We start from the raw sequence: 24,043 nt of genomic DNA, 5'->3' as shown, positions 1-24,043 counted from the left end.
TTCTGTGCAATATACAAGTGAGAAACCATGCTGTGCTAGGAGACGTGCATAGTAAGAAGGTATCCTCAGGGCTTTCAAAAAGCTTTGCAACCTGAGATGCTTTCCCATGCTGCTGCTTATCTGCATAGTTCTTCGTCTGTAACATTAAGAAGTTCCAAAAGTTTGGTCACCCCAAACTGTCACTCTCAATTCCTAGTTGAAAGAATAAATGTTATTTTCTTTATGAGTGTCTTCACTATTAGAAATAAGTCATGTTAAAACTAGTGTATTCAAACAAGAGAGGAAGTCAGTTGACAGCCATTTTGGTTATGATTCTCCTACAGCATCAACATCAGTCACAGGAAATGTTGGTTTGTAAGGGAGTGTATTAAATCTAACAGTGTAAAAAGAAATACCTCACATTGGACTAAGAGTTATTTAAATATATATGAGTCAGACAGCATCAGGAAATAAGAAAGAATATGGTGTCCACTATAATTAAAAAAATTATTTAGTCTGAGACAGTCAGTGTATTCATTCATCTATAGATGTGATACCTTGTAAAATCCAATCAGAATGAACAGGGAACCTATGGGAGATGATGTATATAAATCAGGGCACTTATTTAGCCTTTTAGTATGTGTGTGTGTGTGTGTGTGTGTGTGTGTGTGTGTGTGTGTGTGTGTGATTATGCATTTATAAAGTAAACCCTAAAACTTTGAGCACTAATATATACTAATTTCCTAGTGGGAAGAAGAGAGAAAGGAAATTCTTAATTCCAGAAATGTCCCAGAACTAAATATGAAATACTGTAAAATGCTCAATCTCACAGGACTGGTGTTCATTAGTCAGTAAAAAGTGTAACTAAACTTGTATATGAGACAAAGTCCCTGAAAATAAATCCATATGGGGTCAGACATATACTTAGAATAAAGTTTGAACTTAAAAATAGTTATGGACTGTTTTTGTAATTATAAATTTAATTTGTTGATAATTTTAAAGGATCAAGTAAGTCACTGATTATCCTTTCTGTAAACAAAACCAACCTTTAGGGTAAAAACCAAGATCAAACACTAAAAATCCCAGAAAATCCCCCTCTATATTAAGAACAAAGCTCCTTGCCATTTGCAATAACGCACAGTTTGGGTATCACTATTAAGACACAGAAGCTTTGGGCATGTGTTCAGATCTCATAGTTGTGTCTACCAGAGCATTCTAGAATCCAGATATTATAAGAAATATTACTAGCATTGAAAATATGATAAAATATTCTAATAAACTGTTAAGATTATGATTAAAGTTTTCAAAATAGTTTATTGTATAACTGATTGCTTATTTGAAATTATTTTCTTAAATATTTTTATATACACTGTATTTTTACTATACTCTTTTCTCTCTCCAACTTCTCCTTCTTTGTCCCCATTTCCTACCTACCAAACTTGATGTTTTCTCTCTTTGTTTCAGAAAGAAAACACAAAAAACACCAAAAGAAAAGAACAAAACAAACAAACAAAAATATAATAAGTCAAAAACACCAAAACAAACAATATGTAAAATAGTCATAGAGTCCATTTTCTGTTGGCCAACTATTCTTGGGCCTGGGCCCTTCCCTTAAATGTGGGTAATATACCCAGAGGAATTGGAGAAAACTAATTTTCTCTTTGCCAATGAGTATCAGTTGCAGATAGGTTCTTGGGTAGAAGTGGAATTACTCCCCCTTCACCAAGCTGATATTTTATCTGATTTTAATTTATGCAGATCTTGTGCATGCTATCACAGTCTTTGAGTTTATATTGGCTATCAGCCATGTTGGTTAACTGTTTGTTTTCCATGAAAGCTCTTAGAATAATTCATACCCTGTGATCCAGATGTGATTTATGTATGAATCAGTTATTTTTGTTTTTATGTGTTTACTGTTTATTAAATAAACAAAATCAGTCTGGATTAAATCTGAGAAAAAGAAAACATTTATTGGGAAAAAATTAATCAAAGCCATTATTAACTTTCAATAATTGAAAATTTTTGACATTTCATGGTGGTGGATTTGAACTCCATGGGAATCTAGTAAATTAGCAACAAGGTATTGTTGTACTCAGTGTAATGTGTAATAGTGTTCTGGGTATTATAATTTATCTCATCAGATTTATATGCATCTTCTAAATTCACTCTGTATCTCTATCTCTGTCTCTGCTTCTCTGTCTCTCTTTCTCTCTCTCTCTGCAATGAACATAGTAGAATAAAATCTCATTAAAATATGGTCTTAAGTAGAATGCAGATTTTCCCCCTGGGAACTTTTCCTATACAAAGTAAAACTGTGACTATGTGGTAGGTGAAACATTTCATAGGACTTTAATGTTATATGGAATCATTGAATGCAGAAAGTAGCTTTGCCAAATACATTTTGTCATCTTATATAATTCCACCTAGAAGACTGTAGACTATTTAGACACATCGCATACATCTCCCTATGGTTTCATTTACTTTATATTCATTTTTTTAAATTCAGAACTTGCTAGACACATTCTTTTACAGCTAAACTTTTTCTTTTGAAGGAATTGCTTTTAATTACTAGTTTTAAAAGATGAACAAAACTCACCTAACATCAAGTCATAAAAATGTTCAGCGGGTGGTGATAACCACATGGTGGTCAACTTAATGCAAGGTGACTTGTTCCCAGGACTCTGAGTGCAATCCTGCTGAACGAAACTGCAATTCTTGTGTCAGCTCTGTCCTGTAGTGCAAATCAATCAAGTACCCTTTGAGCTCTTGTGCACATTAGAGATTCCAATGCTTCAATCCCACATGCATTTACAGAAGAGGCCGGGAGAGCAGCCACTCTCCAGTCCTGCACTCAGCCCCAGCATGATATGCAATAATGACCTGTCAGGAGAGAAGTCTTTCTACCCTCACACTGTGAAATATCCTGAGACACTTTCTTTATAAACTAAAAAAAAAAAAGAAAAAAAAAAACAGATTCAGCAGGACTCAAGGCAAGAAATCATGCCCCAACTTCAAAAGTGCCTCACAATCTTCAAAAAAAAAAAATTCTTTTTCAGGTAGTATCTTCACCTTGGTGTGTTTTCATGTGTCCTTTTAAAAAATGATAAAAATGAAAAGGATGGCCAGAAGCAGTCTCCAGGCCACAAAGCTTAGTCATCTCTTTTCAAGGCTCATGGATTAGCCATTTATCTTTTTACCTTAGAAGGGTGGTTTTCTTGATTCCAAACATTCATTGATTTAGTTTTATTTTTTTGCACATTCATAATGTAATAGCCTTTGAATGGTTAATATGTGTACATTAATTCTAGTGCTGAACTTGTCAGAATTAGTTCAAAGGGTAAAGCTAATATTAATTTATCTTTTACAGATAACTAGTTGATCTTCACTATGCTGATGAAAGATGTTTAAAATTTTTTTATGGAAAATCTGACTATGAAAAGAATCTGTCACAGGAAAATTCACATCCACTTTTTAAAATAAAACTTGTACACAAATTGGGAGCATCCTGATATTCTCTGAAACACAGCGTTCCTGTTTGGATTGCAGTGAAGAGAACTGATCCTAAGAGAGATTTTAGCATACAAGTATTTTTTTAGGGATCTGCACTCATGGAAAGAAGGCCAGAGATCAAATACTGAACAAGGGACAATCATTCTCCAGAGTGGAGTGGTCCCTAGTTGGACTCTTCAGCATTGATTTGCCACCAGATATCTTTAGTTCACTGTAGTACACTGGAATTTGGAACAGGCTGATAACTGGGCACCAAGCTCTCCTACAAGTAGAGCAGGATGAAACAATAATTTCTACCACACCCCGGTCACTAGATCCCCATTCTTGTTCTTGTTTGTTCTTGTTAGCCTTTCCTTTCCTTTCCTTCCTTCCTTCCTTGAAAATAGAAATTCTTTTAAATATAGAGATACTTGGAAACAAGATGATGCTAAGAAAATGGGAGAGATAAAATTAAGGGAATGAAACAGTCACTAATTCATCTACTGTCCTTCATATGGCATTGACTGAGGTGTCCTTTGGGTGCAACAGAACTAGTTAAACTACATGGGTATTGTGCTTTCAATATTGTTTGTGAGTGTCTCTCAGAATCCTTTGTACTGAAAGCTTGGAACCTGCTGTAGCCCTTCTGAAGAGCAGCAGAAACATTAGAAGCAAAGTAGTTATGTCATGGATACCAGCCTCGGAAGAGATCATGATACAGACTAGTTTATTTCTCAGGAGAATGGAGTGTTATAAAGAAGCTGTCTGACTCAGCCTTTTGCCCACTTCTTGTCTGGTCACAAACCTCTCTCCCTTTTGTTTTCACTCCCAGCATGATGCTATCTGCCTGCCAAATTGTGATACTACCAGAAGATGGCACCTTATTCTTGAATCTATGAGTTTCAACTCATTGATGGATGCTGACCTTTAAGAAGAATATGACTTAAAGAGCTCTATCAATTAATCATGATTGTCAACTTCATAGGACTGAGAAAACCTTAGTTAATTACTAACTGTAGGTGTATTTGTAAGTGAGTTTCTATTGGACCATGAGGTCACTAACCTAATCAAAGGTTAGTCCATTGATGAATTCAGAGTTGAATCGACTACTGAGAAGTGATGTGGCTGTCGAAGGTGAAAGAACTGGGTTGCTGGATCATACCTTTGCATGGTATATTTCAGTTCTGCCTCCTTCCTGTTAAGACTTTTTGCTTCTTGGTTGACATGAGGCAGATTTCTTTTACCATGCCCTTCTACCACAATGATTGTGCCTTGGTATGGGAATTAAAGTGGTGGATCTTGATATCTTAGACTAATGAACTACAAATTAAAATATGTTTTTTAATTTTCAATTGTTTCTTTTTGGCATCTGACTGTTGTCTGACTTTCTGGAGAAATGCAGACAAACTCTGTGCTTAGATAAAGGACTTATGACAAACTAAAGAAATGATTAAATCCAGCTTACTAACTGGTGACCTTATTGTGGTTTCATAGGAGAGTGGTAATGAAGAATTACTTAGTGAAGCATGAATGACCCAAAGGCAAGAATATCACTCAAATGCCCAACCTATTGTGGATGAGAAATGGAAGCTACACCCTGGAGAGCTATGTTGAATTTACAGGCAGATAAGGTGGTCAGAGAGTTTCGTTTTCTCAGCAATTGTTACCGTTCATGTAACTTTATGGAGACTTGGGAATTTTCTTAAATATTAGGAGCATTCCGAGACTTCCAAGTTCTGTTTTTTTTTTTTTTTCTCCAAGACTTAAGTGGAATTTTTTTTTCTGGAGCTGAGGACCGAACCCAGCGCCTTGCACTTGCTAGGCAAGCACTCTACCACTGAGCTAAATCCCCAACCCCTTAAGTGGAATGTTTTAATTTAGAGGAAATAACAATATAGCATTGTCAGAGCAGCCAAAAGTCGCATCACTATGAATTCTGTAATCGTTCCTTTATCAAGTGTCTAGGAGTAATAAATAATAATTATTGCTTTTCTGATCTCCAAGAAAGTCACTTGGAGATTTTAGACATAGCTAGAAGATATATGACCAAAAAAAAAAAAAAAAAGCCCTGCTTTAAAATTTGAAATTTGGCTATGCAATCAAAATGTATCATTCTCAGTTTTGAATATTTGAATAACTAAATTGTGGGACGGAGAGGTGGCTCAGTAGTCAGAAGCATTTGTTCCTCTGGTATAGGACAAGATTTGGTTCCCAGCACCTACTTGGTGACTCAGACACCCGTAACTCCAATTGAGGAAAATCTAACACCCTCTTTTGGCTGCCACAGGCACCAGACATGCAGGTGGCACACATACATATAATAGAGAGCAGAATATTCATATTCAAAAATAAAAATAAGCAAATCTTTAAAAAATAAGAATTAGGTTGTGGACTGTCTACAAGACTTCTTTTAGAGTTAATTCTATAGTGTATTCAAAGTTCTCTTCTTTGGTGCTAATGCTAAGTAATTGTTGAAATAAGCTTTAATAATAGAACCAATGAATGTACTGTCTTTTGCAAATTTAAAATTCATACTAAAAATTTGATTATAAAATTTGAGAGAAGAAATAAAACAAGAATAACAAATGCAAGACAAAACCCCAAAATAAGGCTCTTTCCAAACAGTTCAAATGGAGATTTAAGTACAGTACACCCCAGTAATTAATCTGAGTCTCATATTTGACAACTTTCCATATGTTAAATACAATGCTTGTTAAAAATCAGCATAAAGCATATATTTATTCATCTTAAGAGCCTAATTTACACAGTAATGTCACTGAGAATCCACAACATGGCATCTATAAATTTGAACGTCTGGAAAGCAAGTGATGGAAACAAGTTTGCTCTCTGAAACTGTGAGAAACAGGGATCCTATGATGTAATCTAGTACAAAGCCCAAGAAAAGATGGAATGTCCCGGGTGTCGAAGTGAGGCAAGAGAAAGCAATGCATATCTCCTTGCTGTGTCTTGCCATATCCTATGCAGGCTTTAGCAGGTAAAACAGTGCCCATCATCAATGGGTAGGATAAGTTGCTTTACTGAGCACTCAGCTTCAGACACTAGTCTTATATAGAAACATGTCCCTAGATAAACTCAGAAGAAATGCTTAGCTGGGATGCATGTTGGCATACAAAACTCATAATCACACGATGCAAACAGAACTCCTCCCCCATACTCTTTGAAGACATAAATCTATAACTTCAGAAACTTAATAGGTATTCATTATTTTACATTGGCTTTTTCCTTTCAGCAAGACAACTTTAACCCACTGTAATTTATCCTTGTTAATAACCATACTGATTCTGATCCATTGCATCCTTAATGCACATCTCCTTGAAACGAGCATATGGCAGTTGGTGTTGAGAACAGAAAGCAAATTAGAAGTATTGCTTATGCTTAAATAATTTAGCAACATGTTATTTATCAAATAATTTACAGAAAGGCGAACTATTCAAATGGTCATTTGTATAACACAGATTAATAGAAGGAAAGTAGGTTACAACAGCCACCAGGCTGGACCTTCAGACAGACAACTGAGACTGGATAAATCAGGAAACATGGAAGATGAATGTCATTTTACAAGGAAAGAATATATTGAGGGCTCTAAAAGATATTGCTCCTGGAACATATATGCAGAGTGGGAATGCTGGCCGTGACAGAGCAGAGATGTGCCTGGTAGCTCTCAAGCAAAATTAAAATAGTGTCCTTGCCTCGGGTTGGAAAACACCACTCTAATGAATAAATGGTGGTAGTCATAGATTTTCTGTTTGAAGAAACGATGGATGTATTACTCAATAAGCAGCCTGTCTATAGAAAAATTCTGGTTTCTTATCACATATCCTCCATATGGGGATGCAGACATTTGCATAGAAATGAATTGATTTGAGAAAGGGCAGAAAAGGGGAAGCAACTGACGGAGTTGATGGAGCAGGCAAGAAAGTGCAGAGGGAAATATCCTCATGGATCTGTTTAATACGACTCAATTCTACAAATGGTATAGAGCACCCATCATAACTTAACTCATGTGAAGCCTCACATTCATGTGGTTTTCAACAAGGATGAAGAAATATGACTTTTTAAAGAGGAGTAATTACTGTTTTGTATTTATAAATCATTCATTTACACACATTCTAGGAAACAAAGCTTAAAATAAAAGTAGACAATTCTCCTACGCAGAATTTGAATGGGATTTTACTTGTATTTGGTTTCTTATGCTTTTAAATATATTATTAATTTCCCACAAAATTGTTTGAAGGGTATGTAGCTTTTTATGTTTTTTTATGTTAGCCTATATAATTGGAAGCAAATCTATGTGGATTAGAGAATTATATTTTACTCAAGAAATTGTTCTAGCCCATTCTCATTTATTCATTATAAATAAATAGATAGATGATAGATAAATAGATAAATAAATGCTTTTTAAATAAAACAAACATACATATATGTATATATAAATGTTTAATGTCTTGAAGAAAACAACTGTTTTAATAAGTGTTTAAAAAAATAAACAACTACAGACTTATTGTTCTAAAATATGCATTATGTATTATCAGATGTTAAACATTTATCAAAATATCTTTCTCTTTTTTTCCTCTAATACTTGATATTGAGTACACAGATCTCCAAATATGTTAGGCAAGTGTTCTCCAACTGAACTATATTTCCTTTCAAACAGATTTAAGAATCAGTTTTGAGAAAAACACTCTCAGGTGCTAAAATTCTACATAATGCAACATTAGTTGCACAGAAAAATGGTGTTAATGCAATCAAATTCTAAATTCAACATCATTTCCTCTGTTAATATTTCCTGCACAGTGAAAGCCACTATAATGCCTACTTCATTTTTCTCCCCGGACTTGACTAACAAATATGTTGAGTAGTACTTTTCCCCTAAAATCATTTTATTCATAGTTCTTCTTTTAATGATCCCTTATATACTTCTAAAACTTTAAATGGGGTTTATATATCAATGATTAAGAACCAGGCTTTGGAATCAGATACATTTGGACTCCATGTTTTTTCACTATACTGAGGTATAGCATTAAACAGTTACTTTGCTTCTGTATGTTGATTTCAATACCTCAACTAAGGTCAATATCAACTTCTCAGGTATACTAAAATTAAATACTATAATGCTTTTTAGAATTGGACAATGTAACTAAGAAAAACAATATGGTGTTATAATGACATATTTAAGGATTCATATTTTAGTGTGTATATAAACTTAATAATTATGATGTAGAGACTGTCAGTTAAAACTCAGGACTGTTACCTTATGGGACAGTCTAGATTTATATGGACAGCTGAGCAGTATAACTTACCAGGCACTGATTGTGAAAGATTAACTGTGGAAGAAACCTGACATGAAACACTGTACCTTCAATCTGAGAGAAAACAAAACAAAACAAAACAAAACAAAAACCCTTCTTTCCTTAATTTCCTTTTGTCAGGTATTAGGCAAAGAAATGGAAAAGGAACTCATCCAGGAGGAGACAGAGTCCTAATCTTCACCCCACCTCACCACTCCTGTAAATCAGCTTTTTTTTTCTTTTTCTTTTTTATAGAGGAGAGCGCAAACGCAGTCCCCCACTACCACAAATTATGCAGTTGAGTTTCCCGCATTTGGGGAAATCGCAGCGGTCAGCACATCCGGAGTGCAATGGATAAGCCTCGCCCTGGGAAAACCACCTTCATGATCATGCTATCTCCCCTGCCAGGTAAGTATGTAAATTAGCTTTTAAGAGGAGTTTTCCATGTCATTAATAGTTCTGAACTCTTTTCCTTTGCTCCCCTATTTCATACTTTTTTTTTGGTTCTCTTTACAATGCTTTTTCTTTTCCTTTAAATTTGATAGCTTAATCCCAGTGCAACATTAATAGGAGTTGGGGTATCTATATCGCACTATTGAGAGATGTTCTGATCACAAGCACTCTACTCTCCTAATGCCTTGCTTCCTTTTAAATGGACATCTGAAGACAAGTCACCTTCCAAGGTGCCTTTCATATGATGCCACTGTACTCACTTGCTCTGGAGAATGCAACAATAGGATCTATCTCTGACTTGTTTGGTTAGCTACTCACCTTGCCTTTTCTGCAAGTTTTGAGTCCACGAGTCATTTTCTTTGGAATACCTCTGTTTTGCAAATTGGTAGAGTCTGATAGCTGTTATTTAAGATACATACTCTTTGCTAAAGCATTTGAGTGACCAGCTTAGAGTTTCACTATGGTGAGGAGCTAAGTCTTATCACAGCACCTAATATATAGCTGCAGTATTTTTTTTTCGTTACTTCATATCCAGATATTTGTCTTTGGGGAAACCTGGGTGATTTTTCTCTTACAGGTAAAGCTTTATTTTCAGAAGCTGTCCTGACCCACAATTTTATGTCTTGCAACTAACTAGTTGTAAGAATAGGTTAGAGCGCAACAGTGTCCCATGTGTTCCTGGTGATGGAGTTGGGCAACACCAGAGTGGAAGCCTTCCTCTTATCTGGTGGCAGTCTCATACAGAGCTTCACACCCTCCTGCTTGCCTCCCTCAGTATTCCAGTTTCCCATGTTTAATTCTAACATTCCTTTTAGTCCCAATATTTGCTCTTACTGAATCATAAGGAGGTAATAAAGGTTGAATAAAGTCTTTAGAGTGGACCCTTTTATCCATTAAGCTAATGTCTTTATTACAAACCGGGTCACCAAAAGTATATTATGTCACAGAGGACCCACTGTAAAGACAGTCTTCTGCAGAATTGGAAGAAACCCTTCACCAGAAACCATCTCTTCTGGAACCTTGATTTGGGGCCTGCTGCCTCTAGAATGAAAGATCATAAATTTCTGTTGCTTAAGCCATTCAGCATCTGCTACCCTGAGAAGAATATTATTCTGTTGGGTTGTCTGTAGTTTTATAATATTTTTCACCATTAATGCTTTTGCCTTATCAAAATAGCACATATTAGCCTGACAAGCCACAGAAACTTAACTTATTTTGTTGACTTGAGTCTAAAACTTCAACATCAATGTGTTTGGATGAGGTATTTTTTATTTGCCTTTTTTTCTTCTCTTTCTTTCTTTCTTCTTTCTTTCTTTTTTTTTTTTCCAGACAGCCATCTCCTCAGTATCCTCAGGAGGGCTTTCTCAGGTTACTTATGATCTCTGTTGTATCTTTGTTCTAATCTAATTTTACAAGGAGTCCAGTTAGATTATATTAGATCCTCATTTTAATTTAATCCCTTCTTTTAGAAGACTAGTTCTACAGAGTCACATTGAAGGTTAAGATTTCAGCATTTTTGTTGCTGTTATTATTTTAACTGACATCACTATTCATTCTGAGATTCACAAGTGTCTCATATGGTTTCTTAGCTAAAGATTCCATTCCTTTTAGTGTTAAATCTTTTATGTTTAAAAGTAGTGTTTATTCTATTTCATACACTCAATGTTCTGGAACTCATTTTGGACAGAAATTTGGATTTCTGAGTCTATGCATTACTTTGGTATTCTCATAGAATTCCTTGATTAATTTCTAGCCCTGTTCTTTATATTTCTTCTGGGCCCATACTTCTTGTAGGGCACTGGTTTCTATTTGAACTGTCAAACCTTAGAAAGAATATGTCTTTATTGGTGCAACTTTTTATGCAAACATTTTTTTAATGCATCAAGTATTTTTTGTTTTAACTCATTGTTTTATCTTGCATCGTTGACTCTGCTTCTATCCCATTGAATCATAGGGGCAATGTTTTCCAGTAGATTTTTCTTATATATTGCTTCAATTCAGATCAGATCCATGTAGTATCCATTTTTCAGTTATTCTTCAAATTCAGAAAAAAAAATTACATTTAAAAATTTTTTTTGCTTACTATGTATTATTTACCATTATATTTGAATAGGTAGGTCTAGAATATATAATAATATATTATTATATATAAAACCATACATAAAATATTTTATGTCATGAATTGTTAAATTAAGTGAGCATAGTGCAACTTTTATGCACTCTGTGATTGTGATCCTATCTCTATGACTCTGGAATATTGTTTATGTTTATCTCATGCTTTCTACTTAGTGAATTTATTTGTGTTTCATGGTGAGTTATTTTTAGACATGTCTTCATTTATTAAACCTGTCTGTTTCTGTTCTTATTATATTCTTTTTTGTTTGTTTGTTTTAGTTTGGTTTGGTTTTTTGAGACAGGCTTTCTCTGTGTTACAGCCTTAGCTGTCCTGAAACTTGCTTCAGAGATCAGCCTGGCCTTGAACTCACAGAGATCTTTCTGCCTTTTCTTCCTGAGTGCTGCGATTAAAGGCGTTCACCACTACACCCAGCATTTTTTTTAAATTTACTTATTTTATGTATATAAGTATTTTATTCATATATGTCTGTGTACCACATTCATGCCAGGTGCCCAGGTAGGTGAAAAGAGGGTGCTGGAAACCAAGTAACTGGTTGTGATTTGCATATGGGTGCTGGGATTTGAACCCATGTTCTCTGGAAGAGCAGCTGCTGCTGTATGGAATATCATTCAGACACACACACACCTTTAGGGCCTTTCTGTCATCTCTATATCTTTATTTTTCCATATATATATATATATATATATATATATATATATATATATATGCAAAACCTTTGAAACAACATAAAAATTACAATATGGTTACTTTCCATTTTTCCAGTGAATGATTATAATGCATGCAGGGAAAAAGCAAAGTTTCTCATTTCCCTTACATGATTAAACATTTTACTTATTACAGGTGAAAAGCAAATTATCCCTCAAGAATGCACATGCATTCATGTCCAAGCAACTTATTATAGAGTAACAAAGTGTAAGCAAGCAAGATATTTTTCTCAGCTAGTTCTTTTGCTGTCAGGCTGCATTTTGCAGCTACAAAGAAAGGACCAATCATTTTATTTATCTCAACAGGAAATCTTACAAAAAATCTTAAAGGAATCACAAATCTAAAGTTTTATATGTGAAAAATAACCCGCCATTTCTGCTTTAAGTCCTCGGGGTACATACCCACTCATCAACAGGTTTTTATTAAATCATATTAGGAAGCAGAGGGCAGAAATGGGTACAAGGAATTAATCATCACCCTTGATCTCCAACTCATCCTAGTCAGAGATGTATGTCAGCCAGCAAAAGCCAGGCTGCCGTTGTTTTTGCTCCCTGACCTCAATGAGTACCTGGCTCAACTATTGAACGTGAGTCTCTCTATGCTTTAAATTGTTCCCCATGCTTTTCTACCTCAAAGCCATTAACAAAAACAACTTATCCTAACTTTAAGTCATTATTTAAAGCTTTGTCCTAGCTAAGATGCACACTGTGAACACATCCCCCAACATTAGAATTTTAAAAAAATGTGAGCCTTCAGCTTTCATTCAGCACCCTATGATATACCTATGTGTGTACGTTTTTAATATAAATACTCTATATTTTATATGCATTTAACCCTTCAACAAATATTTAATGTTGATGCTTTATCTACTTAGAGACCACTACATCTTTTTCAAAGGTTCATATTGTATATTCAAACAGGAAAAAGAATATTCCTTTGTAGCTAGAGTTTTCCTGCCTGGCGCATAGTCAGGACAGGACAAATCTCTGTCACCTACCAGTCCCACAGCCGCTCAGACCCAACCAAGTAAACACAGAGACTTATATTAGTTACAAACTGTATGGCCATGGCAGGCTTCTTGCTAACTGTTCTTATAGCTTAAATTAATCCATTTCTACAAATCTATACCTTGCCATGTGTCTCGTGTCTTACCAGCATCTTCACATGCTGCTTGTCATGGCGGCAGCTGGCAGTGTCTCCCTCTACCTTCCTGTTCTCTCAATTCTCCTCTCTGTTAGTCTTGCCTATATTTCCTGCCTGGCCACTGGCCAATCAGTGTTTTATTTATTGACCAATCAGAGCAATTTAACATACAGACCATCCCACAGCATTCCTTGAATTAGTAAGTAGAGATTAAAATCTAAAATGTTTATACACCTCTGTTTGTGGTGACTCTATACCCCTTTTTGCATGTTTTTTGTTGTTTTATGCCCGAAGGACAGGTAACTTTGAAGTGAAATGTATTTAGAATTGATTTGACAACTAAGTTAATTGAAATGTTACAAGACTTGGCTTTCTAATGGAAAATAATTCTGTTGAGAGTTGCATCTTCCTTTTTAAAAGAGAGATCACAAAACAAGTTATACCCACGAGGGTGGCCATTAGAGAGAAGGATGAGTGCCAGTTTGTGAAGGGCTGCTTCAGCTGTCCCTGGAGACTCACTGCCAAACACACTCAGGAAGGAAACACAGAATTAGACATCTGTATGTGTGCAGCATCCACCATGTTTGCTCTGAGCAGAGGGAACCATATGAAGCAAGACAGCAGAGGTGAAATCCAACAAGATAGCCTACTTTATTGCCATGGCAACCCAACCCTGATGAAAAGTAGAAAAACAATAAAATATCCATGGAAAAAAAGTAAAGCCGTGCCATGAATACATATGATCGGAGGAAAGGTGCACTCACAGACAAAGTTTGGCATTGTCATTTGCAGGTGATTTCTTATAACAAAGTCATGGGTAGTGCTTCTGGGAAATGCTGATTTAAAAGTAATGCATTTTTTGAATTATTCAATTCGCCCTGCTAATAAATTCAGATTTACATGTGAAAAAATATAGCTTCAGATTAAAATCTTAAGTGTTACTAAAGAGGTCTAAGCATTTACCCGCCACTTTCTCAATGTCTTCTGACAATACCTTGTCATCATACATAGGGTAGATAGCGTGTTCAATCAGTATGAGAAGTTCCGTAGTATTCTGCCACTTGATTCATTTAATGCTGCAGTTTATTTGTCTAGATAGGCTTCTCAAATTCTTCCATTATTACTAAAACATTCTCCCCTCAAAATATATGTTGACACATAGTTTAGTATAGAGAGGAAACATTTTCCTTTCCATTCAAGGTTTGACTATCATAGCTTCCTCCATCTGCATAGACATAGATAATACTGAGGTCTTCTGATGATTGTTTTTATTCAGATAAAACCTCTGGCTTTCAGCAGAAGTCTGAGAAAGCGTTTTTTTTTTTTTTCTATTCAAAATCTTTTTTATTGAAAAAGTAAAATCCACCAATTAAAATTGAGACTTGACAAATATATGCATATATGTAACAGCTACCAAAATCAATTTCTTTGCATTATTATTATACTGTTTAATCTATTAATAAATGTATGAATTACTTTATAGTGACTTTTGGTAATATTTAGAATTGAACATGTTTGTGTGCATTTGTGTGTATTTGCATGTGTATATATAGATAGAAATTACAAACTCAAAAATAGAATATTATATATCTTGTAATTATATATCTATATAAACTTTTTTGGTTCCATTTGATCTTTTCTATAAATTTGAAGGATTAATACACAAATTCATTTTAACTTGAATTCATTTTGTATTTGTTGTAATTAACTGTGTTAGAAATGAATTACTTTGTTTTTAATTCATTGAAAACATTGTCACCTAAAATCCATTAAAAATAATAATTTCACTGGATATACATCCTTATTTTATAAGTTTTTTATAGTAATTAGAGTATATTGTTTTATGATTTTACTTCCTTTATTTCTGATGAGAATTTAGCCATTAATTGCACCAATATGTAATATGATGTAGATAACACTTTTAAGATTTTTCCATTTTTTTCACTTGTAATTGATTGCTGTATACAATTATAATTCTCTTTGTGCAGATATTATTTGGTTGTTCATTGAAGTCATTGAATCTGTACATTAATATTTTCATCAAGGCTTGGGGTTAGGGTCACCAGTATACTTTAAATATTTTTTGACCTTTTATCTTCTCTTGGAACTATATAATTTCTTTATGTAAGATGTTTGGTATTTTTTTCATATAATCTCTAAATATCTGTTTAATTATCTATTTTTGAATGTTCTTACTCTATTTTGTGAATAAATAAAACTATTGTTCTAGCTCAAAACTCACTAATTATTCATTTTGATATCAAAAACTTTTAAAATTATGTATTATTAAGCAGAACTTTGATTTAAGCTATTATACTTTTTAATTTATTTCTAGTATTTAAATTAGATCTTTAAAAACTAGTTTCTGTTTCTCCACAGACATTCCTTATAGGCTTAATACTTTCCTTTGCTCATTTGATAACAAATTCCTTGGATTCTTTTAATATAGAGATCATGATTCTTTAATATTTTAAATCAAGATGTAGGCACATTTGAAATTAATTTTGAATAGCTGTGTCCCACCCCAAGTATTTGCTTAATGTTCTAATTTATTCTTCTACTTAATGAATAGTAATTTGTTGGTGATCCTATATGACAGATAACATAGTATAGTCATTCTGGATTCTATTTGCTCTTTCAAACGCTTTCTTTGTTTGGATGGTGGATTATACTTCTGAACTTATACTTAAATATTTCTTCTTTGTTGTGTGTGATCAGTTTAGTATTTACTTCTGTATCAGTTTAGTATTTACTTATTTTCTTATTTATTATTTTGACTCCTTAATGAATTTCCATTTACTTATATGTTTCAGAGACAAATAATTATTTCTTTTAGAGGACATGCTGATAACTCAAGCTCATAAATTTCCCCATGTCTCCTCTATCTGTGTGGGAAAGAAGGTTTATGCACAGAAGGGCTGCAAGTTCATATTTTCCTTGTCTTCCACTTCACTGACATCTCTGTGTTTTCCTGGATGTTCTTACTGTAGCTGCCATCCACAAATGTATGAAGAATTTATTATTGCATTTCTCCTATATCTTTCTTGTTTCCAAAGTTTTCCTTTGAATTCCCACAAGCTCTTCTGACCACCCTGATTTGTGTCTACCTTCAGCAGCAGGTAAGGCTGTGATATTTTGTCAACTAAAATGATAACATGGGAGTGCTTCCAGGCAAAGGGGAAATAACATTTTCCCACTGAGCCGACTGTCCTCAAGTTGTTGTCCAGAATTTTTTGTTTTTCCAGTGTGTTGAAATGTTTCATAAGAAGCTGACCTGTATTACATTTCTTTTTCTGCTGACATTAATTTTTCATCTTCCTCTTCAGATCAGTTGCTAAAAAGAAAAGCTCTCTTTGTCATACAAGAGGACACTTGAGTAGTTAATATCTTCATATAATCCTAATATAAAACTCTTGTATTATGATATAATTCCCAGAGGACATAATTGTTATAAGTAATCAGAATGGTTAGACATCTTGATTTTGACATCTAAGTGTTTCAAAATTTAAAGCAGGAGCATTAAAACAATAACGTTTTACATAGCCTATATGATACACTTAACATTCTGGAATATGTTTATTCAATGCAAGCATTACAGTTCTAAATACCTGAAGAAGGTTCTTCATGAAAATTTCAGTATTATTATTGAATATATATAAGAGAAAATGTATAAAATAAAATAAAACTCCAAAAATATTAATATTTTCCATCACTAAATTATCTTTTGAGATGAATGAAACTTGTCTAGGCATAAACTACTATTGGTTTTTGAAGAAAACAGAAATCATTTTTGCTGGGGGATGTCTTCCTCTATGCTGTGAATATATGTTTTTCACATTGGTTAGTAAATAACCTGCTTCTCTCTCCAATTGGACTCCTGGAGCTCTGTTGGTGTTTGGCTGTGGATCTCTAGATCTGCCACCATCAGTCATTGGAGAAAAGCTCTGTGATGACAGAGTATTCACTGATCTGAACACTGGGGTAAGCCAGTTCAGTTCAGGTTCCCTATCCACTATTTCTAGTAGTCTAAACTGGGGTCATCCTTGGGAATTCCTGGCTACTTCTCTAGTACCACGTTTCTCTCTATCCCCATGATATCTCCCTCTATTGAGGGACTCTATGAGCAAGTGCATCAGGATCATGATGGGGAAACCTGCAGAGATGACCAAACCAAACTTGTGGGAACTCATGAAAGTTGGATCAACGGCTATGGAGCCTGCATGGGACTGGACTTGGCCCTCTGCATGGCAAGACAATTGTATAGCTTGATTTGTTTGAGGGTCCCCCTGGTGGTAGAATCAAAATCCACCCCTGGTGCATGAGGGGTCTTTTTGGAGCCCACTACCTATGATGAGACACCTTGTACAGCCTTGAGGCAGGGGTAAGGGCTTGGATTTGCCTCTGTTGGATGGGCCTCCCCTGGGAGGCTTTGCCTTCTTGTGGGGAGAACGGAGGGTCAGTTGGAAGGGAAGACTAGGGGGGTGGGTGGAGGGAAGAGGGGGTTCTCTGATTGGTATGTAAAATGAAAAATAAATTCTTAATATAAAAAAGAAAAAAACCTGCTTTGGCCTATGGCAAGGTAGTTTAGAGGCAGGCAGGAAATCCAAGGAGGGAGACAAGAAAGAGAAAGGCATAGTCTGGAAAGATGCTAGCCTGCCGCCCAAGGGGCAACATGCCAGTAGACTGGTAATGGCATGGCCACATGGCAACCTGTAGATTAATAGAAATGGGTTAAGTTATAAGAGCTAGCTAGCAAGAGGCCTGCCATAGGCCATGTAATTGGTAAATAATATTAAGCCTATGAGTGATTATTTTATAAGCATTTGCAGGACCATGGTGCCGAGTGGGACCAGAGAAAACTTTTGACTACACATTTTTTTAAGAAAACACATGCACCATAGTAGGAATAGTTTTAGTCTGCTTCTATGGGGCTTTAATACAAAAATGTGCACAATACTTCACATGTAGTACTAAGTGGTATGCTAACTCTATGACATAATTCTTAGTGTCTAATCCTCACAGTGGCTCTGTGCTAACTGCCTTTGGCAGATATTCTAATTTAGACCTCTGGACACCAGGTTTGCTTTCCTGTCATGCATTGTCAAATTTTGAGACAGGAAAATCCTATATGCCTAGCTTTTCATTTTTGTGCATTGGAGATAATTTGACTTACTAACAATATTCCTGACATCTTTATTAGTTACTAGTTTCATTGCTATAATTTAAGAGAGGAAGCATTTACTCTGGTTTATGGTTTGAGAGGCTTCTTCCATCATGGCAGGAAAGACATGGGAGCTGGTTGTAGCTAGAGTTTACCTGCCTTGCCCACAGTCAGGACAAATCTTTGTCACCCGCCAGTCCCACAGCTGCTCAGACCCAACCAAGTAAACACAGAGAGTTATATTGGTTACAAACTGTATGGCTGTGGCAGGCTTCTTGCTAACTGTTCTTATAGCTTAAATTAATTCATTTCCACAAATCTATAGCTTGCCACGTGTCTCATGGCTTACCGGCATCTTCACATGCTGCTTGTCATGGTGGCGGCTGGCAGTGACTCCTTCCGCCTTCCTGTTCTTTCTTTTCTCCTCTCTGTTAGTCCTGCCTATACTTCCTGCCTAGCCACAATCAGTGTTTTATTTATTGACCAATCAGAGCAATTTGACATACAGACCATCCCACAGCAGCTGGCCAGGGAGCCAGGGTGACAGAAACAGGAGGCTAGCTGGTCACATTCCATCCTCAGTCATGAAACATCGATAAAAACTAGTACTCAGCCAACTTCCTTGTTTTTATTCAGGTCATCAGTTATAACTCTTCTCAACTCAACTTATCTCATCGAGACTATCCTTCACAGACATGCCCGTACATATTTCTTCAAAGTGGTTTTAGTTTCTGTCAAGGTGGTTATTAACATAAACCATTGCAATTCTATCCCTTGTCAACCTGACACTCAACATTATCATTTTTAAATCATAAATTGCTATGCCTTTTTTCTTATAGACATTTTGGCACAAAATGTGTTCATTCTACCTTCCAAAGTTCTCTTAGTCATTAACAATTCCAAGATCATTCAAGATTGTAAGTGCAAATTTTTTTCCTGAGATTTAGGCAGCCTTTTACCGTGAGCTCCTTTACAATAAAAGTAATGTTCCATAATTTTTGTATGAAATGGCACACAGAATAAACTTTCTCATTTCAAAAGGGAGAAATGAGAGTATAACAAGGAAAGATCTGATGAAAACAAACCAACAACAACAAAAATAAAACCAGCAGGCCAATAGGATAAATCCTGAACCTCATATGTAGCACCCGAGGCTCCAAATGGAACCACCTAGTCTCCAAAGGGCTTAAGTAGTCTCATTATCTATGTCTGCTGCCTGCAACATACATAGTCTCTTGCACCATTTTATGACTGTAGCTTCTTCAGCAGGCCCTACATAGACCTAATATTGCTAACATCCTGAGATGCGTATTGCATATAACTTGCTTCACCATCACGGGTTTATACAGGAATCCCTCAGAGCCTCCTTGCAGCTGCGATAACACTGTGACACCATTGGCGAGGCCCAGTAGCTCTTTTATACCAAGAAGTATGTTTCTCTAAAATCAGTATTGTATGCTTCATCTATGCTAAATTAGTGCCATGTGAGCAATGCTGTCCAGTTCTACTGTGAGTTCTGGATGCATCCTGTCCTCATTGGACCACAATTAACAAACTCTTGTGTGCTAACCCTAGAGAAACACTTCCCTAGGAAGTTACTTTCCAGAAGCAGAGAACTACTTTGGTATGGTGAGTTTAGACTGTCTCATTTCAAGTGAATTTGCATTTTCATAAATTATTAACTTCGGTGGTTTAGAGTCACACTTTTAAGGAACTGTTCTTTTGTATTTTTTACATGTTTTGTGTGTACCCCTCCCCCCTCTCTGTGTGTGTGTGTGTGTGTGTGTGTGTGTGTGTGTGTGTGTGTGTGTGTATGTAACGTGCATGTGCCATGGTAAAAGTGTGGAGGTTAAAGGACAGCTTATAGGAATCAGTTATCTCCTTTCACCACACCAGTTTTTGGACCTCACTGAGTTTTAGTAGCAAGTGCCTTTATCTGCAGAGCCTGCTTACCTACCTTAGGGAACTTGACTTATTTTTCTCAATTCAGAGTAGCTTTCTCACTAGCAATATCCTCATCTCTAGCATCTACCTTAGCTACAAGTTTAAACTTGCTAGGGATGTTTTCCTCAACAAAGATGCATACACACACACACACACACACACACACAGTGTGTGTGTGTGTGTGTGTGTGTGTGTGTGTGTGTTCATACAATAACAATCAGTGAAAACAGAGGCCATGAATTTGAAGGAAAAGGGAAGCATATGGAAGGGTTTGGAGGGAGGAATGGGAAGGGATAAATGTTTTAATTAAATAAGAATCTCAAAAATAAAAAAATATATAAAAAATGGTCAGTAATAACAATTACAAAAACTTAAAGCTCTCAGGCTTTGAAATTCCCTCCATCAAAGATATAAAACTTTTACCTTAAATTCAGTCTCACTCAAGTTCTCAGAGCACTGGCAAACTCCAGACAGATTCTTTAAGACACTGCTACATGAGTGGCTCTTGTCCAGTTCCCAATCGAGTACTCATGAGCTTGGCCTCTACATTCTGCATTTCACTCAGGCTTCTTGTCCTTCAAACCCCATCCCAAAAAGGCCAATTAAACGATACTCACAGCATTTGATAGCCTTTCTATCTCAAACTTCTCAATGCCTCCATATTTCTCCTGCAAATGAATTATAAACATCTCTGACCCAATAGTCAAGATTATCTCATCAATGGCTCCAGTTGTCTACCAGCTTTTTATATTCTTTCCTTATCTTATCTCTGTGGAAAAATAGCCTTGCAAAAGCAACTTAGAGAAGGAATGTTTTATTTTGGCTTACAATCTTGGGGCACAGTGTATCCCGGAGGAGAAGTCATGGCAATAAGCATTAGAGGCAGTTATTCATTTGGCATTTGTAGTCATGAAACTGAGAGAGAGAGAGGTATGGGTGCTGGTACTAGGCAAACTTTCTTTTTCTGCCTGACTGTTAGTATGGGCATTTCCATATCCATTAACCTAATCATAGACATGCCCAGATGCTGTGGATGTCTTTTTGTATGCTGTGAATGTGTTGTTCTGATTGGTTGATAAATAGAACGCTGATTGGCCAGGCAGGAAGTATAGGCAGGATAAACAGACCAGGAGAATTCTGGGAAGGGAAGGCTGAGTCAGGGAGACACCAGCCTGCTGTCCAGGGAGCAGCATGCAATGGCACACAGGTAAAGCCACGGAAAACATTGTGACATATAGATTAACAGAAATGGGCTGAGTTTAAGTGTAAGAGCTAGTCAATAGTAAGCCTGAGCTAATGGCCAAGCAGTTTTAGTTAACATAAGCTTCTGTGTGTTTACTTGGTGGATACAGATAGGCGAGACTTGTCCTGACTGTTGGCAGGCTGGGTCACAGGAAAACTTCAGCTACACCCAGAGATATGTCTTTAAGGTGATTCTAGTTCCTGTCAAGTTAGCAATGAACTGTTGAAACATGTAATTTCAAAATGTGTAGCTGGAATTTTCTCCAGTCCTGCCTGGTCTATGGTCAGGACAAATCTCTGTCACCTGCCAGTCCCGCAGCTGCTCAGACCCAAGTAAGTAAACACACAGAGACTTATATTGCTTACAAACTATATGGCCGTGGCAAGCTTCTCATTATCTAGTTCTTATATCTTAAACTAACCCATTTCTATAAATCTATACCTCAGCACATGGCTTGTGGCTTACTGGTATCTTACATGTTGGTACTCATTGCAGCGGCTGGCAGTGTCTCCTGACTCAGCCTTCCTGTTCCCAGAATTCTCTCCTCTGCTGGTCCTGCCTATACTTCCTGCCTGGCTACTGGCCATTCAGCATTTATTTATACAGAGTTATATCCACAGCAAAAATGTCCTTCATTTTAGTCCTCCTTTCCCCCAAAAAATTGTGAGTCTGGAGCACTAATTATTGTGAAGAATAAGAAAGTACAAAAACTTTATGACATGAGGAATAATTGACTTTGTGATGATTCGGGTGGGATCTAGCTTAACACTGTGCCCAATGAGGCTTGGTTCTGGAAACCAGACTGTAATGGTAAGGGAATGAAGAAAAGACAGACACACAGACATACATGCAGAAAAGCTGGGATCAGGAGAACTGTGCTTTCTTTCCTCCCAACTAGTATATACATCACAGGAAGGAGGAGTTAGCCAACCTCAGTTTAATGTCTCTGTAGTGGATCAATCTTAGGCTGTAAACCTTAATGAGGAGAAAGATGTGTTCTATGATTTCCGCATATTTTGTCGACACTTGTACATGGATCAGAGGAAAACTGCCAATTCATTGATTCTGTGCTGGGAAAAGCTTTGCCATTTCCTGTGGGTCTGAGTGTTGAATCCTTGCCTGGATTTGCCCAGGTCAACAATACACATTCACTCAGGAATTCATTTGTTCCATATACATGCACTCAGAGCTTCCTATGCTCTCCATGGCCTAAAAGGACATGGGCATATCTACTGTCCTCTATCTGTCCTGGATGTGGCTGAATATCCTGTCTTTTTTCACAGTAACAAATGTTAACAATTCCCACAACTACCTAAAGAGCTAGCTTTTCAGCTTATTCATCCTGTACATTAAATATGGAGAGCCCTACGTGGGACCAATACACATTTGCTTCTCTACTCTCTGACTGGGATCTTGAATCCCCCAGGCCCAACTTCTGAAACCTTTTCATATGACTTCATATACACTTAATTTTATTTTATTTTTATATTTTTATACAAAAAATGTGTCTTATTGGAGAAATTATTTTGGCCACTCCACGTAGTTAAAAGGATATTTATTTAATGGTGTAACTCACAAATTAAGTAATGGGTAGGTCGCAGGGTCTGGGTCTAGCGGTGTTCTCCGGAGCTCTGCACAGTCAGTTCAGCGTCCTGGCACGGAGAGAGCGCACAGAGAGAGCGCTGGCCCATCCAGCTCTCGGGTCCCCAGGCGCCTCCCCTGGCCCTGCCTCGTAGGCATGACAGTTGCCAGAGTCTCAATGGGGGTTGGAACTTCCAGATCCAAGCTGGAATGGCTACCCACTACAGTGTCTCTTAGTAATTAAATGATCGTCTATAGAAAATGATCTTACTCAAAGAATATAAATTAGGGAATTAAAATAAATATTTTATGATGAAAATCAGAAAACTTTTCTGCTTGTTTGATAGCTAGTCTTTTTCCATGTACTACCTGAAATTGCAGGTCACTGTCTGAGTCATGTTGTTGTCTCCTCTGCCCTATTGTACCGTTTCTGAGAAACTCGAAGCAAAGGACCAGGTCTGCTGTTCCAAGTCTTTCTCTGCTACTTTTGCTTTTCACTTCTTGTGCCTGTATATTTCTCTACTGTGTCAAATTATTTCCTTCATGATGTCTCCTATATTTGAATTATTGCCTTCATCTGTCTGCTAGCAGCCAGTCTCTAATGCAAGTCGAACTCCAGTTTCATTTCCTTTAAGATTATTTCTTCAACTGAGGAAGAGATCTGTCTCAGTTTTATGATACTCTTTACAAAATGTCATGCAGTCTCTAAAATTTTTTCGCATGCAGGGTCTTATTTAATTTGCTCAGCATTTTTGCATAGAGCAGGCACCATCAACTCTCTTTTATACATGGAGAATTCAAGTCATAATTGAGCTTCCTTTCTTCATTTTTATGGTACTGGGGATTGAGCTAGGGTCTCACATACACTAGGCAAGTGCTCACCGTTAAGCTCTATGATT

General features: G+C 36.3%; 1 long non-coding RNA gene and 1 other non-coding gene across 7 annotated transcripts in view; one reads left to right on the top strand and one right to left on the bottom strand.

Moving 5' to 3' along the window:
• LOC121830295 (uncharacterized) overlaps positions 1–24,043 on the top strand; it is a 148,579-nt gene that overhangs the window by 41,558 nt on the left and 82,978 nt on the right. For 5 of the 6 annotated variants that reach the window (XR_013052316.1, XR_013052311.1, XR_013052312.1 and 2 more), the window contains one exon: positions 9,033–9,185. This is a non-coding gene — a long non-coding RNA (uncharacterized LOC121830295). Of the gene's footprint in view, positions 1–9,032; positions 9,186–16,271; positions 16,335–24,043 lie in introns of all 6 variants that reach the window. The other variant, XR_013052315.1, reaches the window with a different exon arrangement.
• LOC121830649 (U1 spliceosomal RNA) lies at positions 9,030–9,193 on the bottom strand. Its single transcript, XR_006073867.1, has one exon. It is a non-coding gene; the product is annotated as a U1 spliceosomal RNA (small nuclear RNA).

Source organism: Peromyscus maniculatus, chromosome 6, assembly GCF_049852395.1.
Source record: "Peromyscus maniculatus bairdii isolate BWxNUB_F1_BW_parent chromosome 6, HU_Pman_BW_mat_3.1, whole genome shotgun sequence".
NCBI lineage: Eukaryota > Metazoa > Chordata > Mammalia > Rodentia > Cricetidae > Peromyscus > Peromyscus maniculatus.
This window is presented reverse-complemented; position numbering and strand designations above follow the sequence as displayed.